We start from the raw sequence: 19,192 nt of genomic DNA, 5'->3' as shown, positions 1-19,192 counted from the left end.
AACATTCCCACTCCCAATAGCTAGCATAGAGACTTAATAAATGGTTGCTGTATTTAAACATAGGCCACTATTAAGCTACAATTATTTTTTTAAACTACAATAATTATTATGGCTGCCACATTAAGTTGTTTCAGCTAGCCATTCCTTAATATGGGTAAAAAAACAAACAAACAAAAGCAATTAATTAATTTTCCCCTCCAGTAGGTGATGCTATTTTGAGTATGTTTTAAAAATGGGAAGCCAGAGAAAGAAGGGTTTAGGTCACAGGGGTGGGCAAACTTTTTGACTCGAGGGCCACAATGGGTTCTTAAACTGGACCGGAGGGCCGGAACAAAAGCATGGATGGAGTGTTTGTGTGAACTAATATAAATTCAAAGTAAAGGAGCAGAGGGGAGAGCAAGAGAACCGGATAGGACAGCCGGATCCGGCCGGCGGGCCGTAGTTTGCCCAAGGCTGGTTTAGGATGTAAGATTCAGCCAAGAAGGGCCGGGCTGAATGGCATTTCAAGAAGGGAGTCCTGATGCCAGGAAGCACTGGATGCCCAGTGGGTGGGAGGCGGGGTAGGACTTTGAAAGAGGTTGGGAAGGCCAAAATAAACAATTTATTTTTCTATCCAGGATTTATTTCCTGGAGATATTAAAGGAGCACGATTTAAGATATTCTTAACTATCAGTGTGTTATGTAATTTCATTCATTCTTTAGTTAAGTTTTTTGTTTGTTTGCTTTCATTGCGGATGGTTACTTAAGAGTGTGGGGTGGGGTGGGGTTGGAAATCTGGCCACACTCATTTCTGGTCATACTGTGTATGGCTGCTTTCCTGCTACAGTGGTGGAATTGAGTAATTGCTCCACATATTCTAAAGTATTTACTATCTGGCCCTTTGCAGAAAAAAAAGAAAAAGACTCCAGATATAGAGACACTAATCTGACTGTCAGAAATGGAGTTAGAATCGAAAATATTATTTCAAATTCAAAGTCATCCATCAGACAAATTGTAATTTGCATAGACTATTTAATCTCAGTTTTCTCTTCCCTAAAATCAACATAATAATGACAATTTTATCAAGCAGTTGAACATTAAATCATGCAATGGATAAGCTTTGGTCCTTCTTTTCTTCCTTCCTACAAAGGAAGAGTTTCAAAAATATGATTAGAGTTTATGTTGATCTAGTAGTTACCCGTACCCTGCCATGATGTGGTCAATGGAAGATCCGTTAGCCCTATGCGAATTTATTTTTAACATGTATGTTTACAGATTAATAATTAATGCAACCCAAATTACCAAGTCAGTCTTCTGTAAATGTCCCCTGCTTTTAGCTATGGCCATGCTAAGCTGTTAGCTGCTGATGTCAGCAAGGTTTCCTGAACGTATTTATTTCCGTCAAAGCATTGAACCCACCACCATCAAGCAAAAGGGCACAGTGTTGTGAGTCACTGAATGTGATGGAGCAGGGCTCTCCCCTCTGAACCCAACCCTCGTGCCTCATTCTGCCACTATTCTTTCTGCTCAAAGCCAATGGAGTTCATAGTGGCCACTAAGTGGCTGCCGTCCTTTGGAGCATGCGTCCTGGGTCATGTCTCACAGTCGCTTTGCTGACTGACAGGAGGTGTGATACTCTTTGATGCCCAGTCCCCTTCGCTCAGACCCATCACATTTACAATCACTTGGTTTCCATGTATTTCCGGCTCCATGTCCATCTGAGGAGCCTTTCCACTTCTATCAGGAGGTACCGCAACACACGCTGGCCTTTGATCCCCACCCAAAGAAATGTCTTTTGATGAGGAGCCAACATTTAGATGAAACTGAGGCAATAATTCTCTTTAAATCTAAATTTGACTAACAACCAGAAGCATGCCAGGTATTACTATTTCAGAAATAGAAATGTGTAATTATACATAATTAATTCTGAATGCTTCTGGTACCTGGCAAGTTTTCTTTCTCACTATCAGATAAAAATAAACAGATTTCTAAAAAAAATATGTAAAAAATGCTATTGTGAACATCTGTATCATCTTTAAAACAGTGATGGTTAGAGGCCATACATCCCAGGGTGCCTCAAACAATTCGAATTTATGCTTGTCCTGACATAATTATAAATTAAGTTCCCTTAAGTCTCAAAAGTATCTGATTTGTACAAAAAATTAAATGATTATCCTAGTGATCGCCCTAGTGATTTAACTTGAAATGAATCAAGAGCAAAATGCACAATATCATAATTAGCCAGTCCTCATGTCATATATATTTTTGTTAAATTTTACTTTATTTTACATTCATTGATGATAAAATGATTGACAGGCTGAAGTTCAACAGTAATCCCATGTAAAAGCTACTTTTAAATCCTTCACCAACTGTGCTTCTGACTTTTACCTTGGAGATGCCGAGGTGTACATCCATGAGTGCCTTCAATCTGCTGAGCCCGGTAAAGAGATTTTTAGGGACCTGCTTGCCCTTAAGTAAGGGATTACAACTGAGGTCTGCAGCTAGTGAACTAAACTTGGGACCTAGTGAAGAATAATTGCTAACGAAAGCTCAAAATGTTCACTCTTTTTCCTTTCCTTCCCTGTGGTTCATGGAACATGTTTAAAAAAAAAGCAAGATAGTCTCCTAACTTGAGACTAACACCACTGAGCACCTTTTTTTAAATTATTATTATCTAGGATGTGTGTATTAGTGCTAAGAGCAAACAGGGAAGGAGCTTTAACAGAATTTTAGGCATAGTTGCATAGTTCTTGACCTTGAGAGTTGTCATTCAGATGTTAAGGTATATGGTAGGTGAATACAAACTTTCTGGACTAAATCAAAATGTGAGAGGTATGAGCATTATAAATTCTGTTAACCAAATACCCTGTTCATAGAGTCAGTTACATGGAGTAGATTCAGGTGTGTGTGTGTGTGTGTGTGTGTGTGTGTGTGTGTGTGTGTGTGATTTAGGGACAACCCTGAGGAAAAATTAAAGTCGGCAAGGTTTGCTAATAGGGTCCTGCTCCCACAGCCTTCTTCCCGGTCCCCAGCCATGTAGGGCGCTCCGGGTCTTCTGTTCGTTGCTGAAGTGCAGAGTGACTGTATCCTGAGGGTCCCGCCCAAAAAAGCCACCCCCTCTCCTGCCAGGCTCACTGTGTTAACTCCAGGTGCATCCTTCTGGGCCCACGGGGTCTACAGTCTTATAAGTCGTTTTTTACCATGTGGTTTTGGATATCATAGGATTAACACCTTTGTTCCTCTTCCCAGATTACATATTCACATGACCAAAAGGTTTCAGCGCCTAAACCCTGCTTGATGCATTTTCTGTAATCACAGCAGTTAGAGGGGAATCTGTATCAAATATTTTAATCAATACTCTGCATTTTTATCGATTTCACCTCTGAGCTATTTGGCCCCACTTGGCTGTGTATTATGCTTTTTATATAGTCTGAGAAAACAAAGGGCGTGGATGAGAAGCAGAAACGTGATAAAGAATGAGTCCCAGACTAGAATGAAGACAACCCTAGATTTTATTACTGGGTCCTCTTCTGAGCTGTGTGATCTTGGTCAAATGGTTAACCTCTCTGAGCCTTTTATCTGTCAATAAATAAAGTTAATAGTCTCCACCTGATCAGTAGAATCAAATGAGACTGCTATGTAAACTCTAAGTAAATTACTAAAAACATAAGGAAAAATAAATGGAGAAAGTGATTACACAGTGTCTGTAAGCTGCAACACAAGCCTTTAGCAAACCTTAATGCAACACTGCCGCAGGAATTAAGATGGTGAATAACACTCAGCCCCAAACCCCAGACCACCCTATGCACAAGAGAATGGATCTGCCTGTGGCTTTGACCATTATTACTTCTTTCATGTCTATATTAGTCATCCCCTCGTTATGCAACAGCATGGACATTTTTTCATGCTTTTTAACTGGAGAGAAAAAGATTGGAAAGGGAAGAGAGAGTTTATGTGATTACATGTAAAACAATAATAAAAGGTTTGGTTAAAATGATTTAAAATATATACTAATTATGATTTTTAAAATTATAGTTCTGGTATATATCATACATATCAAAGTGTTATATAACCTAAAATAACCCCCTTTTCATGCTCTGTGACATTGATTGAGCCTCTGGCTTTTCTGATCTTGAGGTAATGTTAGGTTAAGAGAGTTAAAAGGCGTTATGTGAGAACCCAAAAGTGGGCAGAATAAGAGAGGAAGCAGGTGTGTTTGCCCGGGCTCAGGGGTTACGGGGAGAGTGTCTCCAGGTGATGAATCATGGGAAAGCCCACATTTGAGATAAAGACCTGTGAAATGCACTCAGTAAACTCAGCACATTTTCTGCTCTTGGTTTTGTTTTTTTCATCTGAGAATTGTGTGTAAATTTACTTCTTGGTGGTTTACGATAATACTGGGACCTCGAGGTGGAATTAGAGTTTCTGTCATTCAAGAGAACCTGCTGTTTATTATTTAGATAAATGGTGGGCTGTTACTTTTCTAAGGTGATGCCACAGAAGATCATTTATTTGCTGTGAATCTTACTGATTTTATTTTTAATTAGAGACAGTGCGAAAGGAATCTGTTGAAAGTCACATAAGATAAACGCATGAAAAGTTCTTGTATAAAAGCTTACCCAGGAATGATAAAAAGTGGTTAAACCACCTCAGGAACCCACAAGGCACCATGGGCGATGCTATAGTCCCTGGCTCTTCAGGACGGTGAGGTACCCATTTCAAAAATCACTTTATTGACCTGCGATTGACATACAAAAAGCCGTACTATTTAATATTCCATCCACCCTTTTTATTTTTCTAAATGTTTGTGGTTAAAAAGCATTTAACCGAAGGTCTACCCTCATAGCTAGCCTTTAAGTAAACCCTACATATTGTTGAATACAGGCACTGGGCTGTGCAGTGTACCTCCAGTTACTCATCAGATCTAGCCGGAGCTCTGTCGCCTTCTTAATTGCAATAAGAAAACAAAAGGAACAGCTTTCCCCTCATGTAAGATGAAGAAAGCTAATAAGACTGTTTTCCTTCTCTCTGGGGCTTTCTAGTAAATGATGCTATGATAACAGCATGCATTTTATAAGTCATCAGCAATGAGAAGAATACATTACCCACAGCATCTCCCACCCCTCTGTCTGCTGAGCTCCCAGAATACGTACAGCAGGCAGCGGGGACATGAGACAGGACAAGGAGTGTCCATGGGCAGCGAGGGGAGAGGAGAGGATGGAATAATCCGTCTGTGGACTTGAACTAGAGAGTTATTGGAAGAAACACGGTATCTGGGGAGGTACTTAGGCATTGAATAGATGCTTAAGGATATGTGCGAATAAATGAAAGATTATAGTGAAAAAGTTTCCCTGTGTGCATAGCCTATAGATCAAATATTTTTGTGGAAACTCTTGTAAGTGGTAAATCCATTCCCAAGAGGAATGCCTGCTGTGTTAAGGATAGTGAGTCTAGCCAAGGTGGCAACTTCAAACCTTAATTCCCCGCACTGTGAATCCGCAGTCCCCTCTTCTTAGGATAGGGCCATATTTGGCTCTCTGCCTGTTTTTCTCTAATAATGGTTTCTACCTATATAATATATCAACATTTGCTTCTTGGCCCACAAAGCTGAAAAAATAATTACTCTCTTGCCCTTAACAGAAAAAGTTGGTCAACCCTGTCTCAGAACATGCAAGGAAATGTTATCAATATAGATACTGAAAATTTTTATTTATATTGACAGTAATATTGAGTAATCTCTCACTCACAGCCACATTAGAGGAATTAGGTTCCTATTCCTTCCACCTATGTTACGATTTTCTTTCTGAAACTTAGATAATTTTCCTAAATTATTCATGGTTTTGCCTGTATATGTTTATTTATTCAATAGATGCTAATTAAATACCTCTGAGATAGGTAAGGGCCACTAAGGGCTGAGCAGTATGGAGAGAGAAATCTGATTCATTTCTGCTGCCTCGGAGTTCACAGTCGGAGGGCAGAAATTCTCATGAACCTGCTGTGTGACAGGAAGACGAGAGCCCCAGGAGAGGGAGCAGAAAGAGCTGTCCCTGCTGAGAGCCGGGCCTGTCACTGCTGTTCAGGGAGACTTTCCATCTCTGCACAGGCTTGTGTCCCACTTTTCCATTTGGCAAAATGAGAACCTGATGAGAATGCATGTTTATTATTTAATTTGGTTAAGAATTATGACTAGTTCTGAGATATTATTGGAAGTCACACCAGATGGCAATGTATTGAAGACAGCTCCCAGAGAATCTTTTGCCCTATGCTTTGATGTCTGTAGTAGGACTTGGCCAACAAAGGCTTTATTAAATATTCAGTCTAGCCCTAGCCAGTTTGCTCAGTGGATAGAGCATTGGCCTGTAGACTGAAGGATCCCAGGTTCGATTCCTGTCAAGGGCACATGCTCGGGTTGTGGGCTCGATTTCCAGTAGAGGGCCTGCAGGAAGCAGCCGATCCATGATTCTCTCTCATCATGGATGTTTCTTTCTTTTTTATTTTTTTTAAATATATTTTTATTGCAGAGAAGAAGGAAGAGGGACAGAGAGATAGAAACATCCATGATGAGAGAGAATCATGGGTCGGCTGCCTCCTGCAAGTACCCCACTGGGGATTGACCCCACAACCTGGGCATGTGCCCTTGACCAGAATCGAACCTGGGAACTTTCAGTTCACAGGCCGACGCTCTATCCACTGAGCCAAATCAGCTAGGGCTCATCATTGATGTTTCTATCTCTCTCTCCCTTTCCCTTCCTCTCTGAAATCAATAAAAATATATTTAAAAAAATATTCAGTGTAGAGAACTTTCAAGGTTCCATTCAGATATTCAGGTGTCAACATGGTTTTATTTATTTGAATAATACACTTTTTGAAATACAGACATAGTAGGGTTACTCCTTGGCCCACTATGTTCCACCCTGAACCACTGTGTGGACACAAAGTGCCTTCAGCATTGGTTCCCTCCTGCTACTATGGTGGGTCCAAGGTGGTAACCACTGGATTCCTGGGAAGGTCTAAGTAGAATTATGTCTAGAAATTGAAACAACCAACTCATGCATGTGGTAAGCACTTTTTGAATGAGAAGCACACATGTCTTTCTTTATCTTTTGGTTTCCTTTAGGTGAGAGTTCCATAAATAGTACCTTCACCTTGACATTCACATAGATCATGCATATGTTGCATGTGTAGGGTTAAGAAGTCCCGTCATGCTCTGATCCTCTAAAGAGATGTCATCCTTGCTCTCCAAGCCATATCCCATTGAACCTAAATCACCATTGAATAAGACAAGTTGTTTGTGAGGCTCCCTTAATAAATTCCGACTTCCTGAACAGCTGGAAGCTCACTGGCTCTCAATTCCAAAGTTGATATTTCTCTTATCATTGTGAGTTTTCCTTCTCAATGTCATGCATGGACTAAGTCGGAAAATATCACCTTTCTGCTGGGACAAGATACAGTAAATATCACGACAAAATGAATGGCAGCATTTTAATGAAAAGCTCTGTTTGGCCTCCATTTTGAGAAAATTGGACTCTGGTAACACAGATGTTTTATCAGTATGGGTCCCCCCATTAGACTCGATACCATAATATCAGCCATGAAGTTTGCTGAATATCTAAGCCTTTTCCTGGACCTGTCAGACCTTTATGCAATTAATCCTTCATATTTGTAACAGCAGTTTCCACAAGATGAGTATTCATTTCTCATGAATCATAATAAGCAGCTCGTGCTTTGCTGGCAGAGTGACCTCTGCAGTCTTTCATCTTCAAGAAAGAAGATTAGACTGTCTCTCTGTTTTATGGGGAATGAGGTGGGTTCTTGGTCTCTCAGCACCTTCAGTAACTGCACCTCTTTGTGGTCCCATGTAAGTCTGTGATAAACTGATCACAGGTGATTATAGCAAATCTCTTCATAAAACAAATCTCCTAAATCGAAGGTAGTTCCATAAGTAGAAAAGTTAATAGGTGTGAACTCAGAGACCTCTATGATATTTGAACTGAAGACTCCTAGAAGTTATCTACCCAGCTCCTTGTTTTATTGATGAGTACATGATCCCAAGAGGCATGGTCCACCCTCACAGGGCCAGTGAGGAACACAATTAGACAAAGAACTCTGGTCTCCTGACCCCTCGTGCTGAAAGCTTTCTTTGGCAACAGTGTGACCCCTTTTGCATATAAATTACATAAGTTGCTCTATTGATCTACTTGGAATCACCTGGGACTATTTTCTTTTTTGAACAACCCACATCTAATCTCTCAGCAACCCCATTGACTCTGCCTTTAACGTGGATCCTGAATCTGACCATTTCTCACTACTTTCACTGCAGTGTTTTAGTCCAAGTTGTATCATCTCTCACTTAGCCTGTGGAACCAGCCTCCTAACTGGTTTCCCTCCTTCTTCCAATGACCCCTTTTCCCAGCACAGCAACCAGAGGGATTCTTTGAAAACGGGGGTTCCCAACCTCAGCACTATTGATGTTTTGGACTGGATAATTCTCTGTCTTAGAATGTGCAGCAGCCTGGCCTCTTCCCAGTAGGCGTCAGAACACTTGTTCCCAATTGTGTCCAGCAAAAATGTCTCCAGACATTGCCAAATGTCTCCCAGGGGTCAAAATCAATTCTTACTGAGAACTACTCTTTTAAAACGTAAGTTGGACCTTTTCATTTGTATGATCAAAACTTCCCAATAGGTTTCCATCTTCCTCAGAGTTCAAGCAATGTTATTTTGCTTGCCTACAAGGTTCTACAACCTCCCTATAATCTCTGGACCTTATCTCCTTGAACTCCCTGTCCAAGTAGAGTATATGGGGCATTATCCAAAGCGTCCTTTGAGATAAACTTAACCGTGCAGGTGTTTGGACATTAAGTAGTTGCTAGCGAAAAGACTAAGCAAGCAGGACCAAGGGTAGACATTATTGCCTGACCCTATATTAATATAGTTAAGATTGCCGGAGGAATTACGCCACACAAGAATATGCAGTTGCAAATCACACAGCACACTTTATTACTCACAGGGTTCCTGGTGCCATGGGCTCAGGCTTAATGGGGTTCCCAGAGAAGAGCGGCATCCTCTGCAGGCAGCAGCAGATCTGAATTGGGTGGCTGGCCATCTGGTTGGGTCAAGTGAGCAGGAGGAGGGCAACTGAAGTCTCGCGATCAGAGGTTCGGCATGGAGAAAGGCAGTGTGGAGTGTGGGTCAAGAGGATGATCGATGTCTGAAGTTGGGGACCTATTTTTTAAGTCTGTTCTGGCCCACAGCAGTCCAGTGGCTATCAGTAGTATATGTCATCATGCAAGTGTTAACTAGAGTACAAGCTGGTTGTCAATCACAGTGTCACTCAGAAGGTGTCTATCAGGTTTACATACGTCATTCCTAAGGGTAGCATTCAGCTATGGTCTTATCTACATGGTGCAGCTAGGGCTTGGCCAGAGTGGTCATTCCCTGTGCTCTTTGATATTACTCTTTAATATTTCACACAAGTATTTCACAAAAAATAATTTTTCTATAAATTTGTTACTAAGGCACTCCCCCTCTCCCTCAGTCTAACCCAGCCACGTGGGCCTCCCTGCAGCTCCTAGAAAAGGTCAGGCACGTTTCTAACTCAGGACCTTAAGACTTACTCTTCAGTCTCCCTACAGAGTCCCCTAGATACTTGGTCTATGTCTGTTATGGACTAAACTAGAGGCTCAGTGCACAGATTCGTGCACATTGAAAGGAAATTAAATAGAAGATGGACGGCAGGGTGGGAAGGGCCGGACCTGCCCTGGAGCCAACCTCCCATGGTCCCTCCCTGGCCTGCCACACCTGGGGTGGCACCAGGGCTTGAAGGGTGTCTGCAGAGTGAGCAGGGTCCCTCCAGCAGGTGAGGTCTCTCGGCCTGGCCTGTGGGGATTGGACCAAAACTGGCAGTCTGACATTTCCCCGAAGGGTCCCAGAGTGCGAGAGGGCACTCTGCAAAGTTGCTGTTGCTTGGCAGCTCCAGCATGGAGAGTATTTCCCCTGGTGATCAGTGTGCATCATAACTACCGGCCAACTGGTTGGCCAGTTGCTTAGCCTTTTATATATATAGATGTTTGTGTTCCCTCAAAATTTGTAAGTCAAAGCATCTAAGGTGTGTGTTTGGAGGTAGAACCTTTGAAAGGTAATTGGGTTTAGATGGGGTCAAGGGAGCAGGACCCATTGATGGGATTAATCATTATAATAACAGGAAAGAAGCAAGGGAAGGAATTCTCTCTCTCTCTCTCTCTCTCTCTCTCTCTCTCTCTCTCTCTCTAGTTGCTATCACCAGGTGAATAAGATTATGAGCAATTATTATATTTGGTTTTATGTCCATATTTTCTTATTTGGGTATACTATATGCTTACTTTAACAATGGGTATCAATTAATAATCTGGTTTTGAAAGTAAATCAGTTGGTCTCTTCACAATGAACGGCATCTCCAATGCTTGTCCACTCTTCACTGCCATCCCGATGGAGATAGTCCTATGCACTGGGCATTCTTCAGATGATACTTTGTCTCAATATCCTGAGTAACCTTTCTCAGTGTCCCAGTGCACAGCTGTGCACTTATAAAGAGGCATGCATCCCCCTGTGTTGAGAAAGGCTGCTGAAAAACAGAGGGAGGAGAAAACCAGCTTACATGTTACCCACATGGGAGTGGGGAAAGGCTCAAACCCAGGGCAGATTAAGCAGCACATCAGAGTTTCTCGTTTAAGTGTTAATTTTGAATGAATCCTGGGAAGTGATCATCTAGATGTCAGGCTGCCATTTGTTCCCTGTTGAGCTGAACAACAATCTCATTATAATCTGTTCAGTTTCTCACAGCAAAACCAAGCTGTAGTTTATAGGTTAGCCTCCTAGAGCTACAAAGAGGTGCGTAAGCTATTCCCCATTCTACGGTGGCCCTTATCATTTTCTTCTCCATTGGATTTAGCCAGAGGAGACTCAGGCAGTTGCCTGGGGCACACATTTCTTGCCCTATAAAAACATCAGATCGCCTCTGAACTTGGAAGATGCCCTGTGTTCAGAATGTCTGATGGGGAACCTCTGGGTAGCTGCACTAAGATTTCTGCGGGGACAGTTGCTTTTTGAACTCCGCAGATGGTATTTCTATTTCTGAAGTCAGCTCCCTGTCTTGTAAAGGAAACAGGAAAAGAAGAATCACTTTGTCGGGAACTTATCAGGTTCGGATTCTATGGGTATTTGGTGTGTTGGTCTAGGTCAGCACATATCTTGACATTAAAATCACTTTTCCTGATTCAATCAGGGAAACTTCCCAAGAGTTCACTCTTCTCTGTGAGAGCTGAATGGAATGGTATGAACTCATAAACTATATGCTTGCTTTTGCCAGGGTCTGAAGGAAGCCATTTCCTGGGGTTGCCCTGTGAAATATGGAATGCCCAGTAAAATGTGAGTTTCTGGTAAACACCAAATAATGTTTTAGTACAAGTATGTCCTAGGCAATATTTATTTCATGTAACTATGTAGGACATGATTGTATTAAAACTTTATTTGTTGTTTATCTGAAATTAACATATAACTGATGTCCTTAATTTTTATTTAATAAATCTGGCAACTGTAATGGGAGAGGAACTTGAACTGTCGTCTAAGATTTTTCATTTATATTTTCATCCAAATCTTCCCTACATTTTAATGATACTTAATAAATTCCCATAGTAAAACGAACCTATGTTTCTTTCTGGAAAGTCTTCCTTGCATCATTTAAATTCAGGAAGAAATTCCACAAAACCTAATTCATTTTTTGATTTCCACTTGTTAGTAATAAAAACTTGTCTTAAAGTGGAACAGCTTTAAAATATGTTCGTCTCTAGCAAGAGCTGGAATGCACACAATCTTTTAAAGAGATGACCACACCTTCTGACAATTATTTTTACTCTGTCTCTTACCAAATCAAACACACAAACAACACACACTGATACTTGGCAGAAATCCCAGTGTTATTGGTTCCGGTGCTCTGGTGAGCTACACTTGCTCACTCTGGTCTGGCTGAAGTTCAAGTCTTACTTTAAGACGAAGCACATAAAGTGCTCTTCTGGTTTTATCCATCTAAAGCCCAAACTGCCAGGGCAAGTCAGCAGGATGAGTTTCTCAAATGCCAGTATTTTAAAAGGCTACAATGGACCACAGAGCTAAAATAATGGAAGAAATGCAACCTGAGAAAGAGTATTATATTTAAAACACACACACACACACACACAAAAAAAAAAAAAACCTGGCCTGGTGGGTGTGGCTCAGTTGGTTGGGTGTCCACCAGTGCATGAAAGGTTGTTGGTTGGACTCCTGGTCAGGGCACATGCCCTGGGTTGCTGGCTCAATCCCGGTAGGGGGCGTGTAGGAGGCAGCAGATCAGTGTTCCACTCTCACATCAACGTTTCCCTCTCTCACTCTCCCTTCCTCTCTCTCTAAAAATCAATTTAAAATCTTAGAAAAATAAAAGTAATACATTTACCGAAACTTCTTTTGGGAGAGGACTGTAGCTATTAAAGTTGATCAAAAGAAATCTTTTGATAGCTCCTTGTGTGAAGAACCAAGAATATTCCCGGGAGCTTTCTACATGTCCAATAGATGGTGGCATTTTAATTTTGTTTAAAGGACAACTATTTGGGGGCCCAAACAGAGTGCTGGTTACGGGAGAGGAAAGATGAGGTATTGTCAACAACAGCACACTTTCTTGGCCCTTTCTCCACTGCAGCCTCTCAGAGAATATACAACAAATCATAGTAAGATATATGTCGAAATGGTGTTCCACTAGATACCTTCCTTGATCATCCCCACTGTTAACATAAAAACACTCAAACCGGTAAAGAATTTTTGAGAGTTTATTTAAGCAAAACTGTCAACAATTGTCAGGAAGCAAGCACCTCAACGTAAGGGGATAACGCTCCCGAGAATGGCAGTTTTTCACCTTGTTTTATACAATACAATCAAAAGAGGAGACATAAGTGGGCTACATGAAATCCATTGGCGATAGATTAGGGAGGCGGGAGAGAGTAAAGAGCGGGAAACCGCTGGGATTGGATAAAAAGTAAAATGATAGATGTGGACTCCTTTTACTTAGGTGGGTGCAGGATAGTTAACAGTCAGCAATTAACATGATAACAATAACAATGGAGGCATTGGTGGTCTCATCCTGGCACTCAGGGCATTTGGTTGTGCCCTAAGGGGTCTGGCAAAAGGGAAGTTACAAGTTACCCTGACATGTCATTGATATGTTATCTTAGAAGCAAAAAGACAGTATGCTCAGTAAAGATCAAAGTTGATCTTTGTCCAGGAAGATACTGGCCTAGGACATGACTACCCACCATAACTGCTTTTTAATGAACGGTTTTTAAGTTCAGACCATCCTTTGTGGTTTCTTCAGGTCTCTTGAGTTTGCAAGGCTGCTACATAGGCTGCCCTGAGTTAGCATCTGGCCTTTTTTTCGTCCACAGCAAGCTTCATCTCCCTCCTGAGAAGAAGAATTGAGCCGTATTTCACCAATTCCCCAAATATGGAAAGTTATAATGAGATAGTCTGAAGAACACAAGGATCCTCAAGATCTGGTGTAGGCCACCAGACGTTTTAGAACAGCGCTTCTCAAGCTTCAGTGAATGTCAGACTCTCCTGGAAGGCTAATTACAGCATTAATTAGTTAGTTAATTAATTAAAGCTACTTAATTTTGTGGGATTCCAATTCCAGAGTTGCTGGTTTGTAGGGCTGAGGTGGGGCCTGAGACCATGCCTTCCTAACAAGTTCTCAGGTAGTGTTCCTTTGCGCATTGGGGGACCATAATTTGGAAATGACTGTTTCAGAATTTATATTCTGACTAGAGGCCCAGTGCATGAAATGGTGGGGAGGGGGTGTCTCTCAGCCCAGCCTGCACCCTCTCCAATCTGGGACCCCTCTCACAATCCAGGACTGCTGGCTCCCAACCACTCACCTGCCTGCCTGCCTGATTGCCCCTAACTGCTTCTGCCTGCCAGCCTGATCACCCCCTAACCACTCCACTGCCAGCCTGATCGATGCCTAACTGCTCCCCTGCCGGCCCGATTGCCCCCAACTGCCTTCCCCTGCCAGCCCGATCGCCCCCAACTGCCCTCCCCTGCTGGCCTGGTCACCCCTAACTGCCCTCCCCTGCCGGCCTAGTTGCCCCAACTGCCCTCCCCTGCAGGCCTTGTCTCTTCCAACTGCCCTCCTCTGCCGGCATGGTCCCCACCCAACTGTCCTCCCCTGCTGGCCTGGTTGCCCCCAACTGCCCTCCTCTGACAGCCTGGTCCCCCCTAACTGCCCTCCCCTGCAGGCCTGATCACTCCCAACCACCCTCCCTTGCAGGCCTGGTCCCTCCCAACTGCCCTCCCCTGCTGGCTTGATCATCCACAACTGCCCTCCCCTGCTGGCCATCTTGTGGAGGCCATCTTGTGTCCACATGGGGGCGGCCATCTTGTGTGTTGGAGTGATGGTCAATTTGCATATTACCTCTTTATTATATTGTATAGGATATCCTAAACCCAGCAAGGTTGGCATACAGTTAGGAGTTCTCTTAATTCATGTTGTGTTTTGTGTTTTTTAAAATCCCGCTTCATTGCAAAGCCTCACAAGCATTATTGACTTTTGCTGGGGAAGAAGTCCAGAGTTACAATGCATGTGTGGTTGATGTTTGATGAATTGAAAATTAATGCTGTTGCATCATCCAGAGAATTTTAAAGTTCCTTTAGTGGAGATCTCTTTATTTTATCACAAGATAAGCAGAGACGTAGCCTCTATTTCTAAGAAATAATGATGGCAAAGTTTTCTGGGTTGATCACAAGATTTGGGAATCATCAAAATCTCCCAGCAGTGCCAAGTGAAAGTTAGTGTAATTTGAAAGAGAAAATTATGCCTAGCAAGTTCGGTGGGGATTCAGATGACATTTTTTAATCTTAAAATCTTTGCAGGATCCTCTTTTTACTTTCATGTTACTTTTCATAAATTTCAGTTTTAGCTTTTATTGCTTTAACCAAAAGCTTTTGCGTTTTAAACTTGGAAAGGAATTTCTGACTCCGTGGGGCATTGTTTCTCACAATTTTTAACAATGTTTGATACTGTAGATAAAATGTCAGACCTTAAAAAAACCATCTAAGGTAGTCTGCCTCTCTGACTGTAAGGTCTTTGAAATTAACAAGAGTACCATAAAGAGAGCAAGCACAAAGGGAATTAAGCTTGCAGAAATATTTCTAACAGTTGTTTGATCATTTTGGTGAGTTCCTAAAATACATTAAATATCTTTTCTGTCTCTGGGTAATTAATATATACTTGGAATATCCCTGGCAATGTTATCTCTGATGCTTATGTCCGACAACACGAAAGCAAACACATGTTAATATTTCTTCTTTGGGTCACCCTACAAGAGTAAGCCCTTCTCTGTATCCTCACTCAGGAAATAGTGAAGGTTTTAGTAAGGTGGTACTTGCCTTTAAACTGCTGTCTTTCAAAAAAAGAAGAAGAAAAAAAGGAAGAGTGTCCAATTATGATGTCATTTTATTATTTTTTTTCAGATTGACACAGATTAAGAAAAGATACCAATTAGTCAAATGCATATATGACTGTATGCCTAAATACTGAAGATTTAGAAATCTTCCCAAGACAATGATTAGAGGGAGAGGGTGCTGGAGATTCACTCATTCTAATTGTGGGCTCTGGTGTCAGACTCGGTTATGCATGTTTCTTAGTGGATAGCATTTTGGTATTCTCGCGTATATTGCCCGGGATACACTACCTATGTCATTTTACAGCAGGCTCAAAGAAAAGGAAACTTTTCTTAATCTGTGTTAATCTGGAAAAAAAATACTCAAGTGTCATATCATAATTGGACCCTTTTCCTTTCTTTTATGAAGCAAGGCTGGGAAATGTTACTATTTGAGGGTTCAACAGAATGACCACTGGCATCTTAAAAATAAAACCAAAACAGAGCAAAACAAAAACTTCTCCAGAAGGCTTTCTTCTGGATGAAATTCCTACCATTGTCACTCCAATGTTAAATCCTCTGTAAACTTGTAAAGCAGCTCCATTTTGACCTTTCAAAAGCATTCTTCTGTTGCTTTCCCAAGAGATCTCTACCCTCATCAAACCTACTAATGCCCAAATTGCAGTCACAGCTTTTTGATCTACAAGCTCTACTTCTTTGTCATCTTCAGTTTTATCATCTCTTTCTCTGTTCATACATTAAATTAGTGTAGTTGATTTCAGATTGATTCTTGGATGAAACAATTGGATATAATCATTTCATATTAATATATATATATACTGGTAGGCAAAATGCATCCAAGGAAAACTCTAAATTGAAGTCAGTGTAAGGTATTAGTGTTAAAGAATTTACCAGGTGACAGAAGAACATACAGGAGTGCTTGGAGACACAGGAAAAAACCATTTATTTTCAGATGTTTCACATGTACTGGTACAGTGACTCAGGGGAGACTGTTTCTCTCCAAATCCTGAGCAAGCCAATATGGAGGAAGCTTTCCCTTTATACCCTTTGGTTTCTTTGTCCCCCAAATATGGATACTTCTGGAACTTTTGCAGCCTTTGCAAAAAGCCCTGTGTTGGGATGGGGGTCATGACACCACACCTCAAGGCCTGGCCTGGCGCCAGTGCTGATAGCCCCGTCTGGTGGTTGTGTATTGTTCATGGTTTATGGCCTCTCTGAAATGGGAGTAGTACTTAGGTAAACAGGTCTTGCAGGACCAGATAATTATAAAGGGGCAGTGACTAGACTATAGGCTAACAGGAATGTGCATTAGGTTACTGGCACCAATTCAGATTGCTAGCCCCCCAAAAATGTCTCATTTTCCCCATCATTAGTGGGATGTTTTGGAAATACCTCCGCAGGGATTGGAGACAGCTTGTGTCTAACATGGGCTGACTCTTTGAAAGGGGAACAATTGGAGGCATATCTGTTATTTCCCAACAGATTCTATTTACTTGGGTCCATATTTTCTAAGAACTAAGTAAGTAAGTAATGCTTGTCACTCAAAGCAGCGAGGTATCTTTATTCCAGAGCCATATTTTCAAAATGTAATTGTTGAGGAGTACACAGCTCATACTACCAGCCAACTGCAAGGGTAATTGTATTGAAGAAAAGTTAATCTTTACTTAACTTGCCTAAATTATGACTCACAGCACTGAAGGCTGTCATAACCTCCTTGTTTCAGATGGAGTGGAGTTTTTATTTGTGATAATGGGCACAGATGCTCGTTACCATGCTGTCATAAACAGCTGCGTTAAATGAATTTCGTGTTCTCTGACATAAATAAGGTGTTCAACATGAGCTTGTTGTTAAAGATATAGTCCCCAGGAAGAGCAAAAGAGTAGTAAATGCTTCTCAATATAGTTGCCTGGTCTTGAATTTGAAATTTATTTCTACCTTACGAAGGCTACTTGTACAGAAATTGCAAGTATTGCTCTAGTAAAATGCCTTGACATTCAATGTCACTAGAACTTCTGTTTTCCTGTGCTTGGTGTATCTGAAGCTAGCTTGTTTCTCTTCTTATAAATGAGATATCATGTGGACATTGGGGAGGCATTCAGAGCAAACTCAGCCCGCGTCTCAGTCAACTTAGAGCTGGTTTCATTTGATGGGTGCCTTCAACCCAGCCTGGTTGTTGGGTTGTTGTCCAAACTGGTTGTTGAACTTAGAATTCAGGGGCGTTATGTTATAGATGAAGGAACTAATGGTATGAGGACTTAAAAGATATATTTGGATCACAGATCTTTAAGTAATAAATACAGAACCAAGCGCTAAACACTCGGTCTCCTAATTTCCTACTTTTCACTAGACTGGATGGCAATACCTGGGTGAGCTACACTCTCAGGGTCTGTGGGGAGGAGGAGCTTATTGGCCAGTGAGGGAGCCAGGCTGTATCTTTTGGGATAGTTACCAATATCATTTGTGGCAGACTTACATGTTCACTGTTATTTTACAATTGATGTTCATTTGACCAAAGTTCCAGCTGCTTTCTTTGGGTGAATGGCCTCATTGGATGCAATGCGTGTATGAGGATGAATAATGCAGTTCATTGGGAAAGGCTCAGCAGAAGGAGTAAAATAACAGCCTTCAGATATACGGTTTAGGAAAATTTGATGTGCAAGAGCATGCCATGGAGGAACAGTGAGAAGCTGTTCAGACTTATCTTCACTGGAAAGTACGGTATACAAAGCAAGGAGTACTTCTGTCCAATAGAACTAGTATGGGTCAATCCCTTATGGGAGTATTGATTATAAGCAGTTTAGATGCCTGCCTTAAATGATAAAAAAATAAAAATAAAAAGGTTATATAAAGTACGACAAAAAAATTGTTCCCATTATAGAAAAATTATGGAAACTAGTGAAGTTGGATTGTTATTCTGGGGGAGGGGGAGAGGAAGACTAAAATATATTTTAGTGGGTATTTTTTAAATAAAATTAAATGCTTCTTCAAAAGTATAAAAGGGCTCTTACAAAGAACTGTCTAGCTCCTCTGCATTTTCACACTAAGTGATTCAGGGGGGAAATGGGATTACATGGAATCAAGAAAATTCAGTTAGAGTCTAAGAATGATTAAATATTGAAGACAAGATACCGAGGGACACTGTAGAATCCCCTGCCTCCAGAGATGGTGAAACATGGAATGGAGAGTCATTTAACTTGTATGATTTAGGTGTACACATGTCTGAGCAAAGGGTGAGCCCAATGACCCCCTGAAACAGCCTCAAAGTCTTTGATTTACCAACAAGCATTCTGCCAAATGCCATGCTGTCAGACCAAAAGGAATATTCTTTAATTAGGCTTGTTCTACCCCCTCAGGGTTCTTGCATGACTTACCATCCCTCCTGTTGATTTCTTATGCTCACTTATGTTTATGGGGGGATTCCAACTATGCTATGCACTTAGGTTTTCTGGCTTTGAGCAACATTTGGATAGAAATTAGGACGCATCAGGGACTTGTGATTTAGGCAGTAGCTTTATTGACTTGTTTCTGCAAGTGGGATTACTTACCTGTTTTAAAACCCACCTGAGCTTTGTTCTAAATAGCATTCCCCACTCCGCTCAGAGTTGTTTTGTTGCTGTTATAAATAAAACACCCTGTCTGAGTAGATTTTTTAAAACGAATGGATACTCTAATCAGAATGAAGAGATAGGAATAGTATCCGAAATCTAAGCTGATGTACTACTGTCCATTACTACTTTAAAATACCTAGATTTACG

At 41.3% G+C, this 19,192-nt stretch overlaps 1 protein-coding gene across 4 annotated transcripts in view; it reads left to right on the top strand.

Moving 5' to 3' along the window:
* The window catches only part of DCC (DCC netrin 1 receptor), a 983,595-nt gene that overhangs the window by 360,636 nt on the left and 603,767 nt on the right, over positions 1–19,192 (top strand). The window lies entirely within an intron of this gene.

Source organism: Plecotus auritus (assembly GCF_963455305.1).
Source record: "Plecotus auritus genome assembly, chromosome: 8".
Lineage (NCBI taxonomy): Eukaryota > Metazoa > Chordata > Mammalia > Chiroptera > Vespertilionidae > Plecotus > Plecotus auritus.
Note: the sequence above shows the minus strand (reverse complement) of the source record. Positions and strands in the feature narration are given on the sequence as shown.